The 13580-nt window shown below is 44.1% G+C and overlaps 1 protein-coding gene across 1 annotated transcript in view; it reads left to right on the forward strand.

Annotated features, from left to right (window-relative positions):
- Positions 1-13580, forward strand: part of ec (ubiquitin specific peptidase echinus) — a 414276-nt gene that overhangs the window by 55124 nt on the left and 345572 nt on the right. The gene's annotated exons all lie outside the window — the stretch shown is intronic.

The raw sequence follows: 13580 nt of genomic DNA on the forward strand, positions 1-13580 counted from the left end.
AGTGGCTTGTAATCTACAAAGGTTTTTTTTTTTTACACCGTAAGTCTTTGTGCACCCAGTGACGTTTAGCTGAGCTCTTCAGGAGCGAAAGGGGTTAATCTTGTTTAATAATCTCGTTTGATCAACCACATCATAACTGAGTACTACTTCGTGACTCTCTCTCTCTCTCTCTCTCTCTTTTTTTTTTTTACGTAGTCCAAGACGGTGCCCACACACTTGCTGTGAATACGAATGCATTACAAAATCATTTCCCATGCTTGTGTGTGCGTGTGCGTGTGTAAGTGTGTGCGAGCAAGCATCATAGTAAACTCCCGGGATAATCCATGTATCCAGTTGTGTGCGTAATTATACGTTTACGAGCGCGTAAGTGCATGCGTACGAGTACATGTGCGTTCGCGTCTATGTGCGTACGTACATGTGCACCTACGAATACCATGTTTGATATTATCCTAAGCCGGAATAAAGACATACCACGCAACTCATAAAACTCGGCATTTGAAATACATCACAAAATTATGGTTGTTTACACACAACTTATGACGTCATAACCCACAGGTCGATGACGTCACACTCGAGGCCTACAATTAACTCTTCTCTAACATCTTCAAGAAGTGCCTTTCTCCTCCCCCTCTCCCCTCCCCCCCTCCCTTCTTCCTAACACCTTATCCCCTTTTATCGCTCCATCTTAATAATTTCATTCTCGTAAAATATCGTTCATCACCACAGTGGGGTGTATAAAAAACACGTACCCGGCGCTTTGTCAAATTAAAGGAATGTGACATAACTCTCCGTCCTTTCCTATGAACGAAAATATCTGGGAACGGACGAAGAGGTATGGGAAATGGGTCTAAATGGTTCGGTCAGGTAGAGACTTGGCCTTCGAGGGTCTGAATGTCGATGTCGCCTTCAGGAGATCGAAAAGTCGATTAACTCGTGATCCCCGAAGAAAGGGTCGAGTTTATTATCGTCAGAGACAGACAAACAGACAGCATATACGGACAGAAACAGACAGACATACACAGGCACACAATAGACAGGAGACATACACAGGCAACAACGGATTCACTGTGTGTTGAAAGCGTTGAACAATTAAGAAAAAATACAGTGACGTTAAAAACAAATGTGACTGTGTACACACGCGCGTGCACACACACACACACACACACACACACACACACACACACACACACACACACACACACACACACACACACACACACACGTACACTTTTTTCAGTGTTGCAAACCCCATCCTGTAGATCTTTCTGTTATTTGCATTTATCTTTTTATTATCCTCTTCTTGCTTCCATTCTTGTTTATATTTCCTTGTCTCGCTTCATCTATCCGTTTATGTGTTCCTTCCATAATTTTTTATTATTTTTGTTCGTTGTATTCTTCCTGCAGTTCGACCACATAATTGTCTTGTTTTTTTTTAGTCGTTATTTATATGCTTTTTGCTGTCATCGTCTTCGTCTTCGTCGTCGTCGTCCTGTTTGTCTCCTCTCTCTCGCTCCAACTCTTAACTCTGACTGCCGGAAGAAACTCCCAACTTTAGTCGAATGAAAAATAAGTTAGAACAAAAATTGAGTATTTAGTACATTCAATGATGATTGTATTATTAATAGTGAAAGGATAAGCTGTAATGATACTAATAGTAATAATACTAGTGGTAATAGTAGTAATGATGTAACATGATAAAATTATAAAACAATATGAAAATTACGATGATAGTAATATTAATATGAAAACAATATCATCAATATAATGAAATGATAATGAAAAGGGTTATGAGTTACTATAGTAATAATATCAATATGAAAATGATAAAATGGTATTAATGAAAATAAAAAAAGATACTCAGGAATGCACAACTTCACTAACGAGGGGAGGCCATCCCTCGGCCCCGCCACCCTCCTTAATCCCAAAACGAGATGAACTACTTTATAGACTGTAGGCACTTGTAGGTGAAGGTGACAGCACCCGTAAGGCGGACGATACAACCTACTTTCACCTAATCTTTCGTCTTTTGTCCACCACAAGTTTTGCTCAGCAAACAGATTGCAAGCACCGTGTGGAAAATTGCTCTGTGTGTGTGATTCACCATTGTCTTGGATCACGTGTTGGACTCGTGATCGACAGCTATTTCCCTCCCAGAAGAGAGATCAGAGTTCATATGTAACTGATATACGGGTAATGTTGTGACCTTACACGCACACATACACCCAACTCCCCGCCCACGAGAGTTGGAGTGATGAACTCGCAGCGCAGCGATACGGAACTTATTTCAGGCCTGGGCGGATTCGAATCCGGACCTCCGGAGTGGCAGGCGGGAACTCTACCACGCTATCGTGTGTGTTTGTGTGTGTGTGTGTGTGTGTGTGTGTGTGTGTGTGTGTGTGTGTGTGTGTGTGTGTGTGTGTGAGATTACGCAATGTCGCATTGTGTGATTACGCAATGTCGCGGTGTGTGATTACGCAATGTCGCGCGAGCGCGCGTTTGCTTGCTATATTGTTTTTGTGAGTTTGATTTCTATGGGGTTCATCGTTGTCATGGATCACGTGCCGGACTCGTTTAGCTGGTACTCGTACGGATGAAAGCTCAGAGCTCGTATGTCGACCGGTCTGTGGACAATGCTGAGACCTAACACATCTGTTCATGTGTGTGTGTGTGTGTGTGTGTGTGTGTGTGTGTGTGTGTGCGTGCGCGCGCGCGCGCGTAGTACAGTGACTGTTACCTGCCCTCCCCCCCCAACAGTCCCCAAAGCTCATAATAGGGCAAAGGTGACGGCTTCGGCCGCAACTACTCAGCGCCTCCTAGCGTAGGCTCCTCGTACTGTATATTTACAGGGTAGTTGAATATTCTGGTAACTTAGGTTTGAATAAATTAAAATTCGCAGGAAATCGAATGAATTAATTAAGTGTATGATCCGTTTTGATAAAGACTTAAAAGGAATATTTGAAATGTCAACATCTGATCATGGAGGGAATGAAAGAAATCGTCAGCCGACAGGCACCGAAAGGAGGTCACGGAGGAGGAGGAAGAGGAAGAAGAGGGGGAGGAGGAGGAGGAGGAGGAGGAAGCCTTAGGAGTGTCAGCTGCTGCTGGTGGTGCAGCACAGCAGAGATTTTTCTTTGTCAGTGGCGGAGCAGACGCTTCTTTAAGAAATGTCGAAACAGGTCTCCTCCTCACGTCCAGCCGGGATTATTGTCGAGGTGGTAGTTGAGTCCTCAACCCCCACCCCTTGCTACACACTCTTTACCCCCACTCTCTATCTCTCTCTCTATTTCCCCCCTCTCTCTCTCTCTCTCCCTCCCCCCCCCCTCTCTCTCTCTCTCTCTCTCTCTCTCTCTCTCTCTCTCTCTCTCTCTCTCTCTCTCTCTCTCTCTCTCTCAACACACACACACACACACACACACACACACACACACACACACACACACACACACACACACACACACGAGCTCGCGCGTGCGCCTTTCGCTATGGAGGAACCTTCCCTCCATGAAAGATCCTGAAGTCTGAAAGGGTTAACGAAGAGAGAGAGAGAGAGAGAGAGGGGGGGCGCTCAAGAGCAAGAGTTTCCGATCTTCGTCTTGCATGTCGGTATTGACTTGGATAAATAGATACACGCTAGGTCTCTCATGTTCGAAGATGGCAGTCAATCCATCAATCACTCTATTTCGAGTCCATTGTTGAACAAAGGACTCTCATACGATTCCACCACTCTCACGACTCCTCCAACCTATGCCACGCCACTCATGCAAACTCCTCTACCTTTTCTCTCCACCTTCTTTCTGATCTCTCTTCCACGCTTCCCATCTCGCGGGGTCCAGTCAGTCACACATTTGCTCCATCGTTCAGTGGTTCGCGTTAACTTATCTGCACAATCCCACTTCCTCTCTTTTACCGTTTCCATAATATCTTTCACTCAAGTCTACTCTCTCGCTCATCTTGACCTCTTCCTGCCTTCCAGCGTTATTCCTATCATTGATCTCTCCATTCTCCTCTGCCCACTCCATCTCCCTTCAATAATAACTCCCCACTCCTCACTCCACCTCTAGAAACTCCCTTTTTGTAGAGGCGAGGTCCCGGACATTCTCATGTTTGCTCGAGTAAAGACTTGAGAGGATGTTGGTGTATGGTGGAGATTATTGGAGGTGGAGGAGAACGGAAATGGGCCGAGGAAGTTGTCGTTTGGAGGGACTGAGGAGGAGGAGGAGGAGGAGTTGATGGTGGCGTTGATGTTGTTGTTGGTGGTGTTGTTGTTGTTGGAGATAGTGGTGATTATTTTGGTGTTGATGGTAGTGGTGGCGATGTTGGTGGTAGTGGTGGTGAAGATGGTGTTGGTCATTTGGTAGTGGTGGTGCTGGTGATGATGTTGGTGAATTGGTAGTGATGGTGGTGTTGGTATTCATGGTGGTAGGAATGGTGATAGTGGCGATTGTGATGATGATAGTGGTGGTGATAGTGGAGTTGGTGATGAGGGTAGTGGTGGTGACGGTGGTGTTGGAGATGATGGTGTTGGTGCTCGTGGTGGTGCTCGTGGTGTTGGTGATGATAGTGGTTGTGGTGGTGGTAGAAAAGGAGTATTTGGTGGGAGGAAGAGGAGATTGGGATTTTCGACCCTGCTCTCATTACCGAGGTGATCCTACAGAGATGAATAAAATCGCCTGGCGACAGTCATGAACAAGGAAAAGGACCACCTGGAACGGATTTTTAAAATCAAAGTAGGGGGACACGGGGAAGACAAGAATAGCCTGACGCAAACCAGAATAAAATTAATTTCTATGCTATGGTGACCCACTGTATAATGACCCGAACTCTACTCACCATTTTCCACTCACAACTTCACCATTGCCTACTCCCTCTCTAACTCACCTCTCTCTCTCTCTCTCTCTCTCTCTCTCTCTCTCTCTCTCTCTCTCTCTCTCTCTCTCTCTCTCTCTCTCTCTCTCTCTCTCTCTCTCTCTCACCCCCTATCCCTCTTTCACTCACCCTCTCTCACTCACCCTTTCCCTCACTGACCTCCTTCTCACTCACTCACCCCTCCACCTTTCTTTCACCTCCCTCCCTCTTGTACTCACCTCCCTCCCTCTCTCACACTCACCCCCTCCCTCTCTCACACTCACCCTTTCCCTCTCTCACTCGCCCCCTCCCTCGCTCACTCACCTCCCTCCCTTTATCACTCACCCTTGACTTGCTAAACCAACATGTGAAATACAAGATAATGCACGGCAGAGGCGTCAGATTGTCCATCAAGATAGAAGCGCCCTTAAATGACGGTCCAAAACCTAAGCTTCCTCGCACTCCCCATACTCACTCACTCACCACTCACCACCTCGCTCTCAATAATGATATCCTCACTCCTCACCTCACTCTTACTCACCATCGTCAGCTCCCGCCCATTCCCCGTCGATTTTCTTCCAGTTACTCACCATTACCAACCACCCACTCACCCACTCACTCACCACCTCACTCTCACTAATTATATCCTCACTCCTCACCTCACTCTTACTCACCATCGTCAGCTCCCGCCCATTCCCCGTTGATTTTCTCCCAGTTACTCACCATTACCAACCACCCAATCACCCACTCACTCACCACCTCACTCTCACTAATTATATCCTCACTCCTCACCTCACTCTTACTCACCATCGTCAGCTCCCGCCCATTCCCCATCGATTTTCTCCCAGTTACTCACCATTACCAACCACCCACTCACCCACTCACTCAAAACCTCACTCTCAGTAATTATATCCTTACCCCTCACCTTTACTCACCATCGTCAACTCCCCCCCATTCCCCATCGATTTTCTCCCAGTTACTCACCATTACCAACCACCCACTCACCCACTCACTCACCACCTCACTCTCACTAATTATATCCTCACTCCTCACCTCACTCTTACTCACCATCGTCAGCTCCCGCCCATTCCCCATCGATTTTCTCCCAGTTACTCACCATTACCAACCACCCACTCACCCACTCACTCACCACCTCTCAGTAATCATATCCTTACCCCTCACTTTTACTCACCATCGTCAACTCCCACCCATTCCCCATCGATTATCTCCCAGTTACTCACCATTACCAACCACCCACTCACTCAGCACCTCACTCTCAGTAATTATATCCTTACCCCTCACCTTTACTCACCATCGTCAACTCCCGCCCATTCCCCATCGATTTTCTCCCAGTTACTCACCATTACTAACCACTCACTCACTCACTCACTCACTCACCACCTCCATCTTCCACCCACGGCCCGCAGCGCATACCACCCGTTGGTCAGGTCGTTATCGCGTCTTATCGCTGCGGCGCGGCGGGCCGAGACCCAGGAAGGGGCCTTCGGTGGAGGGGCCAGCAGGGACCTCTCCTAGCACAATCTCCACCATCATCTCCACCGCTAACGTCACCACTACCACTACCTACATTACTACTACTACTACTACTACTACTACTACTACTACTACTACTACTACTACTACTACTACTACTACTACTACTACCACCACCACCACCACCACCACCACCACCACCACCACCACCACCACCACCACCACCACCACCAATATCATCACTACCGCCACCGTTTACCACCATCTTCACTAACACCATCTACATCATCTCCACCATCTACACTTCCACCACCACTTACACCACCAGTATCTGTACTACCATCTACACCACCACTACCTCCTCCACCACCACCACTTCCTCCATCACCACTACCTCCACCACAACCACCACCACCTCCACCACCACTTCCTCCATCACCACCACTTCCTCCATCACCACTACCTCCACCACCATCTACACCACCTCCACCTCCTCCACCACATCACCTCGCGGTCAAAGTGTCACCCGATGAGCGCTCGATTAGTTTCTGGAGGAACGTGAAGGATTGGTGCCCGAGTCGGACAAATCCTTTGGGAATGGATAGCGAGAATATAATATTCAAAGTGCGACATCGGTGCTGAAAGACTCGAGTAAATTATGATTTAACCGTTTTCGATATTTGTGGAGTAAAGGAGGTTATCATACTGGGCTTCCACGGGCGTCACCAACGCCGACAGTTGAGAGTTCGTTTGAGTAAAAACGACTTCGGTTACACAATTTGAATTTTCAAATCTCCAAATATCAAATTATCTTTCCGTCATACATAGCAAAACTGAATGATGAGCCTTAGATTGTTGAACCTATACGAATGTTAGACATTGTTTAAATATTCTTAGAAAAGTCTAAATTACTGCAAGCGAAGTCATATTCTAGGTACTCGAATGGAGGTTGGAGGTAAGATGTGGAAGGAAAAATTGCCCAATGTGATAACCAGTGTGATGACGTGTGTAATAGGGAACACACTATACGTCGATTTTTTATGCTGTTTTTGATCTATCCTAGTTTATTACGTCACCATAAATAGTGACTGCATCATCAATAGTGTGACGTCATCAATAATAGTATGACGTCATCAGTAATCTTATAGACACTCCAGCTCCGGGGGCCACCAAGCTGAATAAAGTCGTTTAGTGATTACCAGAATTAAATGATTAAAGTTGGACACGGGGTGGGGGGAGGGGAGTCTAACCGAGAGATTTTAGTCCCCCCAGGGAGGGTAGGGGCTGGGGGGGACGATTCTAAATTGAATAGAATTGTTAGGTATTAACTAGACGATAACGTTTAAATGGGATACAGGACCTTGCATGGTTAAGGCAAGTCCAGCAGGTTGTATGTAATATATTTTTTGTTTATTTAGTTTAGTAGTAATTGGGTACTCGTTAATTTATTTTTATTTATTGTCTTTATTCATTTATGTGTTTATTTGTATAAGCTTTCTTTATTTTTTTAATCGTGTGTGTGTGTGTGTGTGTGATAAAGAGAGAGAGAGAGGGAGAGAACGAGCGAGAGAGAATTCCAACAGGTTTGTGAATATATGTGGAATGTTTCTTTCTCCGTTTTCTATGGAGCTTTAGCCAATGGGATTTACGCCTCAACAGCCTATAGGCGTAGGAATTTAGGAGTAATGGGGTGGTGGAGGGATAGTCGGGGGGGGGGGAGTGGATGGCGATGGCCACTGCGGGGGAAAGGGGGAGGGGAAGGGGAAAATCTGCATTCTGTCGTCCTCGAGAGAGATCGAGGCTGGACTCGGTACGGTTGGAGGCGCTTAGCTCTGGCCGAAACCGCCATCTTTAAGTCTGTGTGTGTGTGTGTGTGTTTGTGTGTGTGTGTGTGTGTGTGTGTGTGTGTGTGTTAGTGTGTATGTATATGTATATATGTGTGTGTGTGTTAGTGTGTATGTATATGTATATATGTGTGTGTATTTACCCAATTGTAGTATACAAGAAAGAACAACGCTCGTTGGGTCCCGTCTCCTACTCTCAAATCTATCTTACCTAGCCTCAAATTGTGGGTGCGTGTGTGCGTGCGTGTGCGCGCGCGCGTGCCCTACACAACGTAACCGTTTTACTGAAAAATATAGATACTGAGTTTCACTTAATGTAATGCGCATTTCTTGTAACCTGGAAGAGTCTGGCAATGGACCAAACCCGACAGAGCACTGGAAGCTACACTGGAAAAAGTGTACATAACCTTGGCTGCCCTGTCAGTTATATACCTGGACCAGACAAAGGAATACAACTGCTAAAAGTGAATTATAAACTATTTTTTTTTTTTTACTTGCTCTTAGGGCTGGCGTCGTCAGAAAAGCCATCAAACTGACCATCCCGCCTCGCCCCATCTCTGTCTGTCTTTGGCCATTAGGCCAAGAGTGGCCCTCTAATGGACCTTGATGGACTCTGATGGTTCATGGCAGTTTGCGAAATGCAATGAACATTAGCGTCTCAAGGCGTCCATCGGTGCTGAGAGGTTCTCTTATTGCATGGGGGAGGGGGGCATTTGCACTCCAGGGTTGGGTGGGAGGGAGGGAAGGAGGGAGGGCACAAGGATGTGTCCTTGTCATTGGCTCAATACATCATCACAACATCACCCAATGTACGTCCGGCGTGGACCAGTTGGTAGCGCCCTAGCCTTATGCTAAAGCCCCTGCCACACCTATTTTTCGAATCTCCAAATGTCAAATCACCTTTGCGTCATGTATTGAGAAGCTGAAGGACGAACTAAGAGAAGTTAAACCTAGAATACGAATATTAGATACATTGTTGAATTGTCTCTAGGGAAGTCTAGAATATTGTTAGCGAATTCGTCTTCCAGCTTTTTTCAAATTCACAACATTTGGCGAGAATCGTGATAGTGTGACGGGGGCTTAAGAGGAAACACATTTGGGTTTCTTTAAAGCTGAATAAAGTCACCTGCAGAGGAAACTAGCCCATGGAATCACGAAGTGATTTCTTTTTTAAGCTGAACGGAATTGTCTGGCGTTGAATTAGTCGAAATTGTTTTTGGATCCGGTGATACAAATTCAGGTCGGTCTGATTATTTCATTTTTTTTTTCATTTTATTGTTTTATTTTGTTTTGATTTGATCTCATTTAGAACTTTTTCATTTTCTTTTTGTTTTGTCATTAGTGATTCTTTTTCTATTTTTATTTGATTGTATTTGTTTTATTTTATTTTTGTTTTGCTTTATTCAGTCTTGTTTTATTCTGTTTTTATCGTATTGTATCCAGTGTTGTTTTATTATATTTGATTTTATTCAATGTTTTTACTTTGTTTTATTTTTTTGTTAATATAATTTTTATCTAGTTTTATTTGATCATGTTTTATATTCTAATTTATTATATTTTTTCATTTTATCTTATTTTTTTTCGAGATGCGTTCCTGAAAACTCCCAAGAACCAATTTCAGCACATTCTGCTGTCCTCGAGGGAAATCAAGGGAGATCGAGGCTGGCCTCGTGGTACGGTTGGAGGCGCTTAACTCTGGCCGAAACCACCATCTAGGCTGTGTGTCTGCATGTATGTATGTGTGTGTGTTTGTTTACCTAATTGTGGTATACAAGAAAGAGCAACGCTCGTTGGGTCCCGTCTCCTAGTCTCAAATTTATCGAGGCATTTTTTCAAGAACGCCTGTTTTCGAGAGTGAAGGAAAATTGAAACTTCATCAGTTTCTGGTCACGAGTGTGTCAGTTTCAATTGTCCCGAGCGATATACGGTACTTGGATACACCTAAATGTAAAGACAGACAAATATGGAGGTGAGGTGGCAAAATGAAACGTTAAGGCTAGAGTATGGACCTTTATTCAGAACCAGACTTTTCGACCTCTTGGGCCTTCCTCAGTGGACTCTCTCTCTAATGTATTAGTCCACTGAGGAAGGCCCAAGAGGTCGAAACGTCTGGTTCTGAATAAAGCTCCATACTCTAGCCTTAACGTTTCATTTTGCCACCTCACCTCCATACACCTAAATGCAGCTGTTAGAAGAATGAAGAAACTGTGTACATGTGCGTGTATGTGTGTGCGTGTATGTGCACATGTATGTATTGTGTTTTCCTAATTGTGATATGGAACGATTTTAGCTTATCTCTTAAGCTTTCATCGGTCAAATGTGTGTGCGTGTTCGCTGGTGTGTGTTCATGTGTGTATGTGTGTGTGTGTGTGTTGTGTGTGTGCTCTATTTACCTAATTGTATTATGCATAAGAGCTGTCCTTTCGGCATCTATGCTTCCATCAATCAAACTGTGTGTGTGTGTGTGTGTGTGTGTGTGTGTGTGTGTGTGTGTGTGTGTGTGTGTGTGTGTGAGTACATGTGTGTGTACACGTTCTTTTACCAACACTGTAAAAAGTTGGACACGGCCAATTTGTCTTAATGGAAATACGATAAGTCTGGTCGTCATCGCACCTGGTAAGGGTAGATTGTGTGTATGTTGTGTGCGTGTGTGTGTGTAGAGTCAGTTTTTATTATCTTTTTTTTTTGGGGGGAGGGGGTCATTATAACTTTGCGATATTTCACTTCACTAATGTTGTACGGAGTGATTACATGTTATCAAATTAACACTTGTTCATCATTTTCTAGTTGATCAAAATTAACATAATTTGAGGACAGAGCCTCTACTAGTACAACGTTTCGCTTATTACAACATCTAGATCTTGTTATTATCTAATTATTGTTATTTTTTCAAATTTGCATCATATTATTTGACTTTTTTTCATTTATTTGGGAAGAAATGGACCTTGTATGGGAAGACTAATGTCATCAGACCTCTGGTAATCCATACCAGGCCCTCGGACCTCGAACGATCCAGGTCCATTTCAGTCCATTAGAGAGCTTCCTCTTTGTCAGTGGGTAGCATGTTGAAAGAATGTTGTCAGAGATGGGGGCAGAAAGCTCAAATCCAGAGGAAATGCTTCTTCCAACACTCCTTCAGGTCGTGGCCTGTCGCGCCATCTAAATGCCATTCCGTGTACTTCGGGGAGCGGGGGGGGGGGCTGTTTGTGTCTTCAGCAGGGCCCCGTTCTCCGTTTTCTATGAAAAGAGAAGGAAAGGCATTAGCGTAGTAATATAATGTACAAATGTGGGTGTGGGTGTGCATGGCCGTCGGGAGAATTTTGGAGACTTGGAGAGAAGGAGAGAGAGAGAGAGAGAGAGAGAGAGAGAGAGAGAGAGAGGCACATTTGGAGACAGCAGGAGACCGAAATGAGATACAGTGGAGATAGATTCTCCGAGAAAGAGAGAGAAGGGGGGGGGGGAGGATTGAGTGTGACATCGCATACGTCATCAGATTTGACTTTAAGAAGAGGAACTTTAACGACCTGTGTTTGATAAATCTGGTGATTAACTGAGACAGGATCTCTGGCTGTTTGTGCCTCCTCGGGTTTAGGCTGCCTTGTCGGGATTTGGGTTCGAATCCTGCTTGGCATGCGGCAGTTTGTGCGTGTTTGTTCGTTCCGCCTGAACAAGTGTGTGTGTTGTGTACATACATATATATATATATACATATATATATATATATATATATATATATATATATATAATGTGTATTAGTTTTAAAGGTTTTGGTGCGTGTGTATGTATGTATGTATGTGTGTGTGCGCGCTTGTGTCTGTGACTCATTGGCCATGTTTACCTTGATTTTGCTTAGTATGTTCGTAATTACCTTTCGCGGTCGAAAAAAGAGAGAGAGAGAAGGAAGGAAGGAAATACATATTACATTGTACGAGTTTTTTTTTCCGTAACTGTCTTGTTTTCCTTGTTGGAGGTCACGTCACACTGAAGTGTTAGACATCACGTCGTCTCCTATCTGGACTTGACGGCGAGCCTAATGGACGTAGTTTTTGTTTGTCAAGAAGTCAAGTCCATTTTCGGAATAAGGTCATCCCTCAAAAAAAAAAAAAAAAAAAAAAAAAGTCCTACAAATGATTTACCTCTCCTTCCTTCCTCATTCTTCATCCTTCCCTCACTCTTCCTTTTTCCCCCTTCCTTCCTCCTTCCTTCCTTCCTTCCTTCCTTCCTTCCTTCCTCCCTGCCTTCCTCACTCACACTTTCTCCCTCCTTCCCTCTCTCTCCCTCCTTATTTTCCTCTTTCTCCCTCCCTCCTTCTCTTCCTTCCTTCTTCCCTCATTTTTGCCTCCCTTCCTCCTTCACTTTTCCATCTCCTTCACTATTCCTCTTTATCTTCCTCCCTTACTCTCCTTCTCTCTTCTCTTCCTCCTCCTCCCCTCCATCCCTCCCTCCCTCCCTCCCTCCTTCCATTCCTCCCACTTCTCACTCTCTCATAAGTTATAAAGATGAAAAGGTGAAAATGTGTGTAGTATTTTTATAAAGTCACCCTTTAATTCTGTTTACTTGTATTTGTGACCGAGCTTAACACACTTAAACCACCTACCCTAACCTAACCTAACCTAACCTAACCTAGCCAAACCTAGGCTAACCTAGCTTAACCTAACCTGCCCTAACCTAACCTAGCCTAACCTAGCCTAACCTAGCCTAACCTGCCCTAACCTAACCAAACCTAATATAACAATTTTGTCTTTCTACCACCTGGTGATAGTCACTTGTTTGGTATTGTAACGTCACAGGTGTTGTGACGTCACTAAAAGATGTGACGTCACGGCTTAGGGATGGGCAGGTAGCCGTTGTAGACCAGCTTAGAGCTCGATAAACACCTAAAAGCAAAGGCATGTATTGTCGTCTTCTGGTGCTTTTAGGAGCTTTTAGGGGTTCCCTGGGGTCTGTCCTTGGAAGCGTTGGAGGAGGCGCTAACGCACGGACCTAGTGGTCGCTCGGTTTCCCGCGGAACAAGCGTCTTAATGGGAGAGGAACGATAGTCATCACTGGGGACATAGGTTACGATCAGTGCCCTCGTCTTGTATTTGGGTTTGATTTGTTTATTTATTGTGCCTCTTTATTTGTTTGTTATTGTGTTGTACCTGTATTTTGTTTACGTTTGTCTGTTTGTATAGATATTGTATTTGCCGTTCTTTTTATGTATTTATTTAATCTTCATTTATGTATGATTATATATATATATATATATATATATATTATATATATACATATATATATATATATATATTTATATATATATATATTATTACATATATTATATTTATATATATATATATTATATATATATATACATATATATTATATATATATATATATGTATATATATATATATATATA

Source organism: Oratosquilla oratoria, chromosome 39 (genome assembly GCF_046742065.1).
Source record: "Oratosquilla oratoria isolate Oo_2021 chromosome 39, ASM4674206v1, whole genome shotgun sequence".
NCBI classification, from domain to species: Eukaryota; Metazoa; Arthropoda; class Malacostraca; order Stomatopoda; family Squillidae; genus Oratosquilla; species Oratosquilla oratoria.